The sequence below is a fragment of the Schistocerca piceifrons genome, chromosome 2 (assembly GCF_021461385.2).
Source record: "Schistocerca piceifrons isolate TAMUIC-IGC-003096 chromosome 2, iqSchPice1.1, whole genome shotgun sequence".
NCBI classification, from domain to species: domain Eukaryota; kingdom Metazoa; phylum Arthropoda; class Insecta; order Orthoptera; family Acrididae; genus Schistocerca; species Schistocerca piceifrons.
Window position 1 is genome coordinate 837,294,337 of NC_060139.1, and position 15,011 is coordinate 837,309,347.

A 15,011-nucleotide genomic window follows, 5' to 3' on the forward strand; every position below is an offset into this window, starting at 1 on the left:
CATCAGACCATGCAACGCTCTGCCGCTGCGCCAACTTCCACCGCCGACGGTGACGTGCTCATTCCAGTCGTGTTGTTAACATTGGTACATACATGGGTCGTCAGCTGCGCAAGTCCACCGTTAGGAGTGTTCAGTGCACTGTGTGTTCAGACACACATGTACTCTGTGGAGCATTAAGGTATGATATTAGCTCCGCCACAGCTTGCCGCCTGTACTGTTTTACCGGACTGCTAAGCCTTCGACGTCAGACGTCTGTAATGAGGGTGGCTGCCCAACGCCACGACGTGTGGCCGTGGTTTCACCTTTGTTTCGCTACATGTTGAAGACATTCAAAACAGCACTCCTCGAACACTCGACAAGTCGTGCAGTTTCCGAATTGCTCGTGCCGAGCCTCCGGGCCATCACAGTCTGCCTCGGTCAAACTCGCGTAGGTCGCTCGCCTTCCCCATTCCACACTCGGACAGTAGGCTCACTGATACTACATGCACCATGCTTGTGTCTCACTAACAGTCATTTGTTCGCCAGGTGATGCTGCTATCGCCTAGACGGGATTATATCGATAGTAGGTCGGTGGTCATAATGTTTTGTCTGGTCAGTGTAAGTGTCACATACCGATAATCTCAACTTCTTTGTAATACTCAACATGACTAGTTATTTTTTCGGTAATATGAATGTAAAAACAGCAAAGTGGTGCAAAGATTGGTAACTTGTTGAATTTTACACTGCACAAAACACAGAAAAGTAGTATTCTATGGCTACATTATCGGTCAGTAAGTTCATACAAATATCTATGTGTAACAACTTCTGGGAATATGAAGTGGAATGACTACATAGGGTTAATTGTAAGTAAACCAGGTGGCGAGTTCTGTTCTTTGGTAGGATATTGGGAAAATGCAAGTGAGTCTACAAATAATAATGCTTGCAAAATTCTCATGCGTTCTATTTAGAATATTGCTCGTGCCTTTGGGACTCATAAGAATTAGGACTAGTAAGGTATACGGAACATATAAAGAGAAGGGGAGCACCAATAGCCATAGATTAGTTGACTCAAAGGAGAGCACCATTGTTCTGTTGACAAACCTGAGCTAGCAATCTTTTGAAGATAGACGTCAGCTATCCCGATAAGGCCTACTTATAACCTTTTCATGAACCAGTATAAATTGAAGAATCTATGAATATCCTATAGATCCTTACGTATCACACTCGTAGTAACTGTGAGGACAAAATTAGGTGATGAATATTTAAAAAAACCACTATAGCTGTTATTTTACATGCGCTTATTAAACCATAACGATTTTGTTTCCATACGAGTCTCTTCAGGTGACCTGCAGTTTAACAAAACTCAGATAAGGTTAGCAGCAACTAAAACATGGGAATAATACGTTATATCTTACAGTCATATGGAATACTCACCAATAGTCTTCGTAAATAATACATACAACGTGGCAGGAGCCTGCTGGTGTCCTGAATTAAATGCCTAATTACCCGATAAAACGTTTAAAGGTACATGTCGGAACAGGACAAGTAGAATGTTTTACTTCGCTGAAGACCGAGCGAGGTGGCGCAGTGGTTAGACACTGGACTCGCATTCGGGGGGACGACGGTTCAATCCCGCGTCCCGCCATCCTGATTTAGGTTTTCCGTGATTTTCCTAAATCGCTCCAGGCAAATGCCGGGATTGTTCCTTTGAAAGGGCACGGCCGACTTTCTTCCCCATCCTTCTCTAATCCGATGAGGCCGATGACCTCGCTGTCTGGTCTCCTTCCCCAAAGCAACCCAACCCAACTTCGTTGAATCTGCTTTGTGTAAGCACAACTAGCAGTAAATCTTAGGTACTGCAATATTGTACTGTACTGACCAGACATGGCCGTTCAAAGAAAGGAGTACACATGTAAACATCTCGCTTGGCGTATATTGCGGACGATACAAGGACTGTAAGACATAATCGTTTCTACTAAAGGTAACGACTTCAAATGCGAGAATGTAATATAAGGTCCAACGGTGCCGACCGGCCACCCTGTCATCCTCAGAACTTAGGCGCCACTGTATGCGGATACGTAGGGACATGTGGTCAGCACATCGCTCTCCCAGTCTTTGTCAGTTTCTGTGACCGGTGCCGCTACTTCTCAGTCAAGTAGCTCCTCAATTGCCCTCACAACGGCTAAGTGAACTCCGCTTGCCAACAGCACTCGGCAGAACCGGACGGTGGCCCATCTAAGAACTAGTTAAATCCGACAAAGCTTAATTTCTGTGATCTGACGGGAACTGGTGTTACCACTACGGCAAGGTAGCAGCTTGAAAATAAAACGTAAAATTACTTAGTACTCTAATTACATCATGATGTGTAAAAGAAATTTTGACAGTCAAATGTAAAAGATGCAAAAACATTTATTCAAACAATTTACAAAAATTGTACAATGAAGGCTTTCACGACCGGATGTTTCAGCTGCCGACAATTCTTTCGGGTTGTATGGCCGTGGTCCATGGAAATCTTCTATCCTTGACGTTTCGTCCAAGACTCAGCACAACCAGGAGCACCTCCGAAGATGTCAAATTTAGCTTTGGACGAAACATCAAGGATAGAAGAGTTCCATGGACCACGGCCATACAACCCGGAAGAATTTACAAAAATTGCTTACAATCAAAATTAGATCAGAACAATTATGTACCATATGAAAGAAATAAAAAACGGAGTACTTAGAAAAAGTCGTGTCAACATTACACATGTAAAACTGTGAGTAAATGTGATTACATAAAATGGTCATGACTGATGGATATCAGACTAAGAACTTTACACGATCAGATTTCTCGTCTCATTCGAGTACTCGTGGCAAATGGCCCTACTGCACCGCCCCAGGCGTTTTGTTCGTGTACTGATTGTGAGTCTCGCCTGTCACGAGTGATGGTTTTCGGTTAGACGTCAGGATCAAAATTACTTGTGTAGTTTGAACTTTCTCACTTTGAGAAGACAGAAGGATCGATCTCTTTTAATTGTTAAAAATTTTCTAAAGCGAAGATCGCATAAATATTTCTTTATTTAAAACAACCGGTTTGGACAGGCTTTTCTGTTATCTTCAGATTTTAAAAAACCTTTCTGTTATGAAACGTCCTCATTTTAAGTTGGACACGACGTCAAGTTTTCATGTGGATAAAAAAAACAGCACATTATAAAAGGTTTGTCATAACTAAAATATTTGCTTGGTTGAATTGTCTCTTTTTGAGAATACTTGTGTTGTCATAACAGTCTGCTGCAGAATTTGACTCTCGTGAATCTAATGTTACGACAAAATCGAAATATAGTAACAAAACAAAACAAGCAATAATAATCGAGTTTATTAATGACCAAAACAAAATTCGTGGCGACGATTTTGTCAAAGTCTTAAGGTAAATTCTCTGTACTCCAGGGAACTGAAAGAATAGGAAAAGTGTCGCCCAAAAATTTCGTGACGTGTACATTTATTTGTTCCCGGAAATATGTATTTGTAAAGACATCAAACAATATTTATAACGTAGTAAATAGCACCACTTTTTACTTTTTTTGTATCTTGTTTTCTTGCTAACCGCTAACATCGAAAATTATTTTTCCTGATTACTTGAATTTTTGGCTGTTGAAACAATTTTCATTAAAACATGTTAACCTACCTACTTTCTAATATATGTATAGTGTAGAATTTTTCGTTGTCGGGATTGTAAGACGAAAATACCCACTTGCTTTCACATATTTCGTTTTGTAGAACACTTGCAGGAAAACTACCAGGAGCTCGAGCAACCTTTCAAGTGTGTAACTAAAACAAAGGAACAACGCAGTAAAGATGAAGAAGACACGAAAGCACAGAACTCATTACTATAATAAGTATGCACTGGGCCAATAGATTGGCAGATGACGCCACAGTCCGCTATTTATGCCCGTGCGCACTCTGTACCGCAGTGAAGATTTTAGTACCCCACTCTCGGCACAGTCAGTTGATCGTTAAGGTCACCGATGTACTCGTGATGCGGTTGGCCGCTGATTTACACGTAGGCATGTGACGCGCACTCACAACGAGTAAATCGATTATCACCAGAAGAGCGTTTGAATTAAACGGCTTTTACGTGTATAATGATGATACGACTTCTTGTAAGCACTGCTTTTTTATTTATCTTACTAGCTGTTCCCAGTCACGAATTGTTGTGGCTCAGTCTGGTGAAATGGGAGCGAAAGAAAATCGAAAGCAAGCATTTATAACATCTACGGGAATTAGATATCCGTCCTAACTCCTTCTCCCCCTCCCCTCCGTATCTGTCTTATTTGAACGGGAATAAAGTCTAATGAGTGGTGCAATGGGAAGTAGCCTCTGCTAGGCACTTCACAGCCGTTTGCAGGTTATGAACGTAGATGTAGAAGAAGACTATGAAGTTGTGTGAGACCTGAGTTTCTCCAGGGGTATACAATTTTCAAATAACTTCCGGGAATTCAGTCAGGTAACACTTTCAGCGACCGCCGATATTTCGGCGGGAGAACACCCCGCCATTTTCAAGGCAAACTGCAACGGACAGGCGACGTACATGCAAATTTAGAACCTCGGTTCTCGGTCTGATGCAGGAAAGATAACAGACACACTGAACACTAGTGCCACCAAAGATGAACAAAGTCATAGCTATCGATAGTGAGACTATGAATTCGCAGGTGAGGTCGCATTGACTCTGTCCCTCTGTTTTTTTGACAAGGGAGAGAGCCGGATTCCAAACACAGTTTAAACAAAAACGTCTATCCTTGTTAACGAGGTTGCTCGCTAATTTAATCTCAACTGCCTTCTTAATAACACTGTCCCAATAGATGGACGTACATGCCAATATCTCGATGTTATTATATAAAATCGGGTGACCAGTATCCAAGTAATGTTCGGCAATAGCAGATCTACTTCGCTGCTGTAATCGTGTTTGCCGTTTATGCTCAGTAAATCGGTTCTCCACGGTCCTGTAGTTTGACCAATATATGCCATGCCGCAGCTACAAGCAATGCGATATACACCAGCCTTACGCAGACCAAGATCATCCTTAACATCCCGGAAGTTATTTCAAATGACTCTGAGCACTATGGGACTTAACATCTCAGGTCATCAGTACCCCAGAACTTAGAACTACTTAAACCTAACTAACCTAAGGACATCACACACACCCATGCCCGAGGCAGGATTCGAACCTGCGACCGTAGCGGTCGCGCGGTTCCAGACTGAAGCGCCTAGAACTGCTCGGCCACCAGCGGCCGGCGGAAGTTATTTGTATGAAGTTGTGTGTAGCGCGAACGGGGTCTGTGCGCATGCGCTATTGGCCGCTGCTGCAGACGGCGCTGTCTGCTCGCCAATAGGCCGTCGCCTTGCGGACGCGTTCCTAGCGAGTGCAGCGTCTGCTGAGGGCGGCGTGCCAGCAGTGCACGGGAGTCGGCCGCGCACCGCCCTGCAGGCCGGGCCGGGCCGGTGAGCTGAGCCTTGCCGAGCCTCGGCCCCCTGGAGTCGCAGCCAGCGCCGTCATTGATCCGGCCGGGCGCCCTCTTCCGCAAGATCAGCTGACGCTACGCGCCACGCCGCTGACCCACTGCTGGCTTTCCACACTGAACCCTGCCCACGGCGCTGCCGGAGGGCGGTCGGCACTCTGTAACATGTCTGACCGTTACATCCCTACCTGCCACTCGGCAGAGTGATGTGTCCCGGCGGAGGAGAGATTTCCAAAAACGAATGTAACTTCAATAGAGAAGACAGCTATAGGCTGCCAGCTTTGGTGGCATCCCGCGATCAAGACACCACATGCGCATCCACGGCGCACGGGGAATACAGACAATGACCAGGAAGCAACCACTGCGGCAAGGCAATAATACACTGAAATGCCAAAGAAACTGCTATAGGAATGCGTATTCAAATACAGAGGTACGTAAACATTCAGAGTACGGTATTGCGGCCAGGAACGCCTATATAAGACAACAAGTATCTAGCGCAGTTGTTGGATCGGTTACTGCTGCTACAATGCCAAATTATCAAGATTTAAGTGAGTACAATCGCCACACGAGCGATGGGACACAGCATCTCCGAGGTAGCGATGAAGTGGGGTATTTCCGTACGACCATTTCACGAGTGCACCGTGAATATCAGGAATACTCTAAAACGTCAAACGATTTACATCGCTGCGGCCGGCAAAGGATCCTGAAAGAACGGGACCAACGATGACTGAAGAGAATCGTTCAGCGTGACGGAAGTGCAACCCTTCCGCAAATTGCTCCAGATTTCAGTGCTGGGCCATCAACTAGTGTCAGCGTGCGAACTATCAACGAAGCGTCATCTATATGGGCTTTCGGAGCCCTAGATGATTGCACGACAGAAAGCTTTACGGCTCTCCTGGGCCCGTCATTGGTCTGTTGATGGCTGTGACTGGAAACATGTTGCCTGGTCGGACGAGTCTCGTTTAAATTGTATCGTGCAGACGGACGTGAAAGGCTTTGAAAACAACCTAATGAATCCATGGACCCTGCTGGTTCAAGCTGGTGGAGGCCCTGTAATGGTGTGCAGTTCGAGTGATGTGGGACCCCCGTCACGTCTAGATACGACTCTGACAGGTAAATAAATGTCGTGTGACGAGGGCCTCCTGTCGGGTAGGCCGTTCGCCTGGTGCAAGCCTTTCGATTTGACACCACTTGCGCGTCGATGGGTATGAAATGATAATGATTAGGACATCACGCAGTCCCTGAGTGGAAGAAATCTCCGACCCAGCCGTGAATCGAACCGGGGCCCTTTGGATTGACATTCTGTCGCGCTGACCACTCAGCTACCGGGGGCGGACACTCTGACAGGTGACACGTTCTTAAGCATCCTGTCTGATCACCTGCATTCATTCATGTCCATTGTGCATTCCGACGGACTTGGGCAATTCCAGCAGGACAATGCGACACCCCACACGTCCAGAATTGCTACAGAGAGATTCCAGGAACAAAACTCTTCTGAGTTTAAACACTTGCGCTGGCCACCAAACTCCCAAGACATGAACATTATTGAGAATACCTGGGATGCCTTGCAACGTGCTGTTGAGAAGAGATCTGTACCGCCTCGTACTCTTACGGATTTATGCCGGCCGCTGTGGCCGAGCGGTTCTAGGCGCTTCAGTCCGGAACCGCTCTGCTGCTACGGTCGCAGGTTCGATTGCTGCCTCGGGCATGGGTGTGTGTGATGTCCTTAGGTTAGTTAGGTTTAAGTAGTTCTAAGTCTAGGGGACTGATGACCTCAGATGTTAAGTCCCATAGTACTTAGAGCCATTTTTCTTACGGATTTATGGATCACTCTACACGATTCATGGTGTCAGTTCCCTCCAGCACTGCTTCAGGCATTAGTCGAGTCCATGACAAGTCGTGTTGCGGCACTTTTGCGTGCTCGCGGGGACCCTACATCATATTATACAGATGTATCACTTTCTTTGGCGCTTCAGTGTATTTTGAAAACCATTCGCCCTCTCCTGGTTTACCTGTTTCACTTCCACCCAGTGACGATGTTCCACCAATCGTAGCTGGAAGAATGTAACCAGAAACCCTTCTTTATCATAACTCTGGGAAATATCCCTTTTTATTAGAGCTGCGATCTACCAAAACTACGGTCGGGTAGTTGGATACACTAGATAAATTACATAGTAAATCGTAGGATTACCATTGGTATTGGTAGTGAAAGAAACATAAAGCAGTATATGAGAGAGAAACTGGGAATGGACGACTTGTTTTGCACATACGAGTGTCATTGAATAATTAACGACACAAATTGATCTGCATAAAAAAGCGTTTATTTTTACAAAACAATATTTTTTCTACTTTTCAAAATGATCCCTAGAACATTTATGCTCCTGTTCCAACGGGCTACAAGCTTTTTTATTCCGACTGCAAAGAACTCGGTATCTTGGTGTTTGAACCAGTTCCCCACAAACTTTTTCTTCCTCATTGTCCTGGAACCTCTTCCCACGTAATGCCTCCTTCAGTGGACCAAACAAATGGAAATCACTAGGTGCTAAATCAGGACTGTAAGGGGGATGAGGCAGTACTTCCCAGCCCGTTTTGTCGATGGTTTCAAGGGTTAGTTGAGCAGTATGAGGACGTGCGTTGTCTTGCTGGAGAATCTCACCTCTCCTCTGAGATACACGACGTCTCTTTCTCATGGCTGGCTTCACCTTGTTTAAAAGCAAATCCGAGTAATATTGCCTGTTCGTTGTACGCTGCTCTTCGAGATAATCACAAAAAACTGGACCTTCAGGATCCCAAAACACCGTCAACATGACTTTTCCTGCTGAAGCTTGGGTTTGAATTTCCTTTTGTCAGGTGAGTTGCTGTGCTTCCACTTCATGCTTTGCGTTTTTGATTCAGGCTCATAATAGTGAACCCAAGTTACATTACAAGTTAAAATTTTGTTGAGGAAGTACTCACCTTCTCTTTCATAATGTTCATTTAGTTCTGTGCACACTTCAGCCTTGTTTCCTTGTGTAGCCGTGTCAACTCTGTTGGGCCCCCTCTTGCACATGTTTTTCGGTACTTGAAGCTATAAAGGTACCAAACTTCCCTTACTAGCAGTTTTTTCTCCAAACCAATTTGTATCCTTAATTATAGAATGACCCTCGTGTTTAGAACCGGACATCGATCAGCGTCCGTTCGTTGCTGATTTTAGATCTTCACAAAATACAAATTGCACTTTATAAGTAATAAAAATTGGTTGATTGCCTAACTTCTGCGTATTTATGTAACCAAAGCAATTACTTTGATGCAAATACAGTTTATATTTAGATGAAAATAGTCTATGTAATTGTTAATTGTTGTTGTTATTTAGTCAACAGAACGTTCTTCATCGTAATCGAAAGCAAGAGTTCCCTGTTGTTGCTGATAAGTGCGGAATTTGGTTACGAGTAACAGTAATATGTTTTATATAAGTTTGATGAAGTGCTGAAGCTATGTTTGACATGCTTTTTATTTTGAGTTTTGTTTTATCGTTTTTTTTTTGAGAAAATTGTCATTTTTGATGTTACATCATAAATCTTTTTTTATTTTATTTTTGCTACAGCGTCCCTCTCTTTCAAGTTACAATTCTACAATTTTCCAATAAAGCCTGAATTAAACTTTGGTAATTTCCATTTTGCGATAAATATTTCTTTATCTTTAATGTAACAGAGGGGAACATAACTATGTGGGACAAAAATGTTCCTTAGGTTACACGGCATTAATCTATACTCTCGCTCAGTTTCTAGTTGGTTCACCTCTTCTGGTGTCTAGGTGAACCTAGGAAGACACTAAGCATACGTAAACAAAGGGATCGAAGTGAGGTAACGCTAACGCCTGTCAGGTCTGCAACACACCTAATGTACAGGTATCACATTTACGATCTAAACTGACCAAAGCTACTAGGGAAACTACCTTATTTGCACATACTTATGATCGTCTATGGTAGCCGAGCGCAGTTTTACAATTCTATTTCCAATTCTACCCTCTATCCAATGACTACGATCCGCTGGTGGCATCCAGAAGAGTTTTGCGCAATAACCCCACTTCTTCAGCAAAAGCGCATGAAAACTGTCTTTTATAAGCGAACGTGGCACTGGACTTCGACACTGCTCGGCTAACTGTGGACGCCAGAAGATACTGAAGAAGATCCCAGCAAAGAGGTTGAAACATGTACCATCTAAAAGTTGAGGGGATCATGACGCGGCCTAACACCCTACAGGATTTTTTTCTTTTACCTTTAATGACAAGAGCCAGCAACGCCTGCAGACGTACATGAAAGAGGATACTTCCATTAGGGCTCATTCTGTTTCAATCACTTATAGAGCCCGAGTCAAATAATTACTTGTAATACTTTTGTGCGCGCTGTAATTAGTCTTATCTTGTCTTGGCAGTAGGAGGCTTTAATACATTCCTAGAGTTCTCACTTAATGTTGTTTCTTAAGACGGTGTAACTAGGCTTTCAGGGAATAGTTGGCGCCTAGCTTGGAGCGTCTGGCAGTTTACGTTTTTCAGCACGTGAATGACGCTCTACCGTGGGACAAACAAACTGGCTACCATTTGTGCTGCATTTTTTTGTATAGGGGGGGGGGGAGGGGGGAGGGCTGATATTGAAGGGAATTGCAAGGGACAGACAAACTTGGAGAGCTGCATCAAATCATTCTTCGAACTGAAGATCGCGAAAACCGGTAGTGCAGGAATGAAGCCTGATGATAGGGTCCACTCAAGGCAGGGGACATCGAGTCGAGCCAGATTTGGTAAAAATATCATCTTCCTTTCCTTGGATTAACGGCGCCCATTGAAAACCGGTCACTACCTTTAACTTCAACCTTTGAATTCATAAGATTATTGATCCCCTATAGCAGTCCACTTGTTAAGTGAAATCTGATCCTCAAGTAAACAATAACGCAATCTAACTTTTTACCTGATGTACTACAACCACCAGGGACTTTCTTATAGCGCCATGAAGTAATGAAAGGAGGATTTTAACACAAGCTAAAGCAAGGCAACTTGTAACCATGAGCTTTGAAGAAAATTTCACGTACTAACTCCCTCTTTCAGGAAGAAATACATGCCATGCAGATGGAGTTGAATACGATAATGTAGAACATCTAGTAAACTGAAACGAGCTCGAAACGTTATTAAAAATCGAGGTCTTCGTCACTGCAAATAGGAGCCTTAAGTTCCATTGCGAGATCTTGTTAGCTGCAAATTGCGTTGAAGAATGAAATAAAGCAGATCATTTACTTCCATTGTGATATATAATAAGACTGAACCCAATTCTCTCGTGAACGGGGTTCTTAAGGCAACGTTTGTGAGAATTTAAACAAGAATCAGAAGGGTGTGAAATGACTTCGTTTGAGTCGTAAACTATGTGAAAGGTTAATAAAGACGCATATATATTGTAGAAAATGGAATACTAAGTCTTATTTGTACAGGATGATTTTTCCACCGTGTACGAACTCCAGGGATTGATCGATTAAAGGATACGGAACAAAAAAGGTCTAACGAAGGTCTAACGAACTTATGTCTTGAAACGCATGGTTTCTATGCTAGAGACCATTTATTCATTCATACATTGTTACAGAGACTGCCGTCTGATACGCGCTGTACAATGCAGCCACAGTTACAGTAGGTATGTTTACCTGCTAGAGGGTGGTAATCTTCCTCACATGCCGCTCTCTTCAGTCCTTCTCCTACTGTACCGAACCATTTCGTTGTTTCAATTTCAGTTTTACTGCGACTTTCATAGAATTCCTCAATTTGTCTCTTTGATTTGGTTGGCCTCATTCTCCTAATATGGTCATAGAACTTCAGCCTGCGTTTATCCATTATGTTCGTTGAAATTAGTTGTTATATTGGTTAAATGTGAAACAAAACCTATTATTGTAGACATGGATTAATTAGCAACGAAATGAATTTTTTCATTGGAATTATCGTTCTCCTGTTTAGAAAGAGGTCGCGTAGTTTGAAAAAGAATGAATATCCTCGTTGACGTCGCACATACTTGCATTCGAGGGGCACAGTGCTCAAATTCCCGTTTAGCCACCTGCATTTGCTATTTGTGTAGTTACGGTTTCCGTAAATCACCAAAGGCATGCCCGGTTGGTTCCTTCGAAAGGACACAGGCAATTGCGTTTGCATCGTCCAACCCGTGCTTGTGCTATGCCCCTCATGACGTTGGCATCTACTGGAAGTTAAAACCTGATCTTTCTGGCATAGTCTTTAATTTGGTAAACCGATACACAAGATTATTTGCTGTTATGAATTGTAAAATCTATTTTGCTCATCAGTTTTCGTAGATAAAATGTACATTTGCTTTCCTCTTAATTGTTAGTTGCTGCAGTATCTTAATAAGTTCTACAGCGAGACGTTCGACGATTTAAAAGAATACAGTGCACTGGTCTGTGCCTGCGGTAATTGGAAGGGATGAGTTTCAGTCAGCATGCTTTTAGTCAGCAACTGCTACTTTTACATCTTACTAACCAGTAACTGTGAAAACACTCTCAAAAATAATATAGCCTTTCTGATTTTTTTTTCATTTACGAGTGAGGACCTAAGCACAAATCAAATTTCGTGTCCGTAGAGCTAATGATGATGTCACAGATTTCTGCTTACGCGCCTACACATTCGAATGCCTTCAGAAAGCGTTTGTACATTTTTTCAACGTTGAAATAGTTTAGCTCAGGTTGGCCACATTTTGGCACTTTTAAGATTGCTTCCTATCTGTTGTAGCGCGGCAGACGTTCTCTAATTTCCCTATAGGAATCGTCATGTACATCGTACTTGACGTGCCTAATTAACAAAAAGAGAAACAAAAGTTACTTGCCTTTGAGAAACCGAAAAAATAAAAAATGAAAATATAGAAACATTCCATTACGTTTCTGAAAGGTGCATTACTCCAATAATTTACTTTTTTGTTCCACACGAGATATAGAAACTGACAATATTACCGGATCGGTATTATTATGTTTACAAATTAACCTCAGTTGAGGAAATGCGGAACAAAGGGTTCCTTCTGTTGTGTTGTAGAACAAATATGTTACTTTGTTTGTTTAAGGTGCTGTTATGCTTTTAATTTTCCAGCGTTTGAAAAGACATAGCTGCAAAACTATTGGAACCAATCTTAATTGTAGATTTCATGTGATTTTGAACGTATTTTCAAGCTGTTATCTACTATATACATACATCCATTAGCACTCGATTAATTATAATTACTGATGTTCCATTTCTACATGTTATGTGTCGATCAAATTGGCTGTATAAATAACTACAATAAAGGACTCAGAAGTTACATTTTTTAATCTCTCTTTCCTTTTCATATATCACGTACATAATATATTTTCCCTAAATGGCACTGGTGTAATGTAATTAAATACTGACAAATTTGATGTTTCGTTTAATTTTAACTTTACTGTGCCCGGTGCAAATTCAGACATTTCTTTTCTCGATAATGCGTATATTCTACCAGCGGTAGACTTCTACAGTCAATGTGCTTTGAATAATGTGATGTGTTTCCATGCTGAAACCGCTGTTTAATATTTTACGGCCTATCTGTCAGATTCAAACGGCAATACAGTTATTTTTCATAAATAACTGCAATAAAGGACTCAGAAGTTACATTTTTTAATCTCTCTTCCCTTTTCATATATCACGTACATAATATATTTTCCCTAAATGGCACTGGTGTAATGTAATTAAATACTGACAAATTTGATGTTTCGTTTAATTTTAACTTTACTGTGCCCGGTGCAAATTCAGACATTTCTTTTCTCGATAATGCGTATATTCTACCAGCGGTAGACTTCTACAGTCAATGTGCTTTGAATAATGTGATGTGTTTCCATGCTGAAACCGCTGTTTAATATTTTACGGCCTATCTGTCAGATTCAAACGGCAATACAGTTATTTTTCATAATACATCATCAAAACTAATTTATTAATAGTAATTAAGCGAGAACACTGTAACTTTGTGAACAATGGCGTGTCTTAGTAAGTTTGATTTACCTATGGGTATGTCAGACATACAGCAGATGGGCAAAAAATTATAAATCTGCGATCGTCGAAGTTACTAATAAATGCAAGAAGATTAATGTTATATTTACGGAATATAGTAGTCGCTGGTCGCTGGAATAATAGGCAATGAACTAAAATAACATTGCATGAGAATGAGCTCTTAGATTCCAATTTCATTTGCGCTTCAAAAGCCACTATACAGTCTGTGCATAGCGCATCAGACTCATGTCGTGATTCGAACGCGGGTACTTTGTTTTTATAATTTTACCTTTCTGGTCATTATGCGAGTGTTATATTCGCGAGGCTTAAGAAATAAACTCTATACAAGTATCTGTTATTAATGTGTTACATGTTTTAAATTAACCAATACTGGTCAAGACTTGCATTGGAATTCACTGTGATGCATGATTTGCTGTTCAGCCAAAGCTGATATTTGTGTATCACAACAAATTTCAACGAATATGTCGACAGTCACATGGACTGCTTCCGTAACATTTTTCAACATTTTGATTTACATTAGTAAGTTATATTTCAAATCAGATGTACCTCATCATATTAAGCGCATCATAAGTTTGTGGTTCATTGCAGAAATTAATTTTTTCTGTGAGATGACGTGATACCTTATAAACACTTTGGCTGTGGAAAGTCAGTTTCTGGTTCAATTGATAATGTTACGTGATGTTAAGGGTATATGAATAATTTCAGCTTAATTAATTTATCATCTACAGCTTCTTCAACGGAATAGAAAATGACTGTAGTAACATCTATCAGTTGTCACAGTTTCGCCAGGAATTAAAAACTTACGACCATATTTAGGGTCGTAGCATGCTTAATATTTTCTGTATTTTCGTTATCTTCACAGTTTTTCACTATTTAAACGTTCACTACAGTGTACAATTTACGAGTACAATTTACTTCCTTTACGTTCTTTAATTTGTCGCCGGCCGCTGTGGCCGAGCGGTTCTAGGCGCTTCAGTGGGGAACCACGCGGCTGCTACGGTCGCAGGTTCGAATCCAGCCTCGGGCGTGGATGTGTGTGATGTCCTTAGGTTGGTTAGGTTTAAGTAGTTCTAAGTCTAGGGGACTGATGACCTCAGATGTTGAGTCCCATAGTGCTTAGAGCCATTTCCTGTGTCCTCACAGAATAACAGCAAGCTCTGTATTTCCCAGTCTCGATTTCTCTTTCACAGAGTTTTTCAAATGACTACTAAATTGATCTAGCACAAGAATAGGACTCTCCTGCAATAAACCATCTTTCCTTCCATCCCACACCCTATTAAATTCATGCAATCCTCGTCCATCCAACACTTGTCATGTACGTGAGCAGCACCCGGCAGTATTCAGAAGGTTTTGGCATTATTTTGCTGTTGAAAATGATCATAGGATTAAGTTTAGTACCATCAGCATAACATGAAAGGACAACAACATAGTGCATGTTTTATGTCCACCTGTTTTTATAATTACAGTTTTAGCATATTTCATGGCAACGGTTCTGACGGCAAGG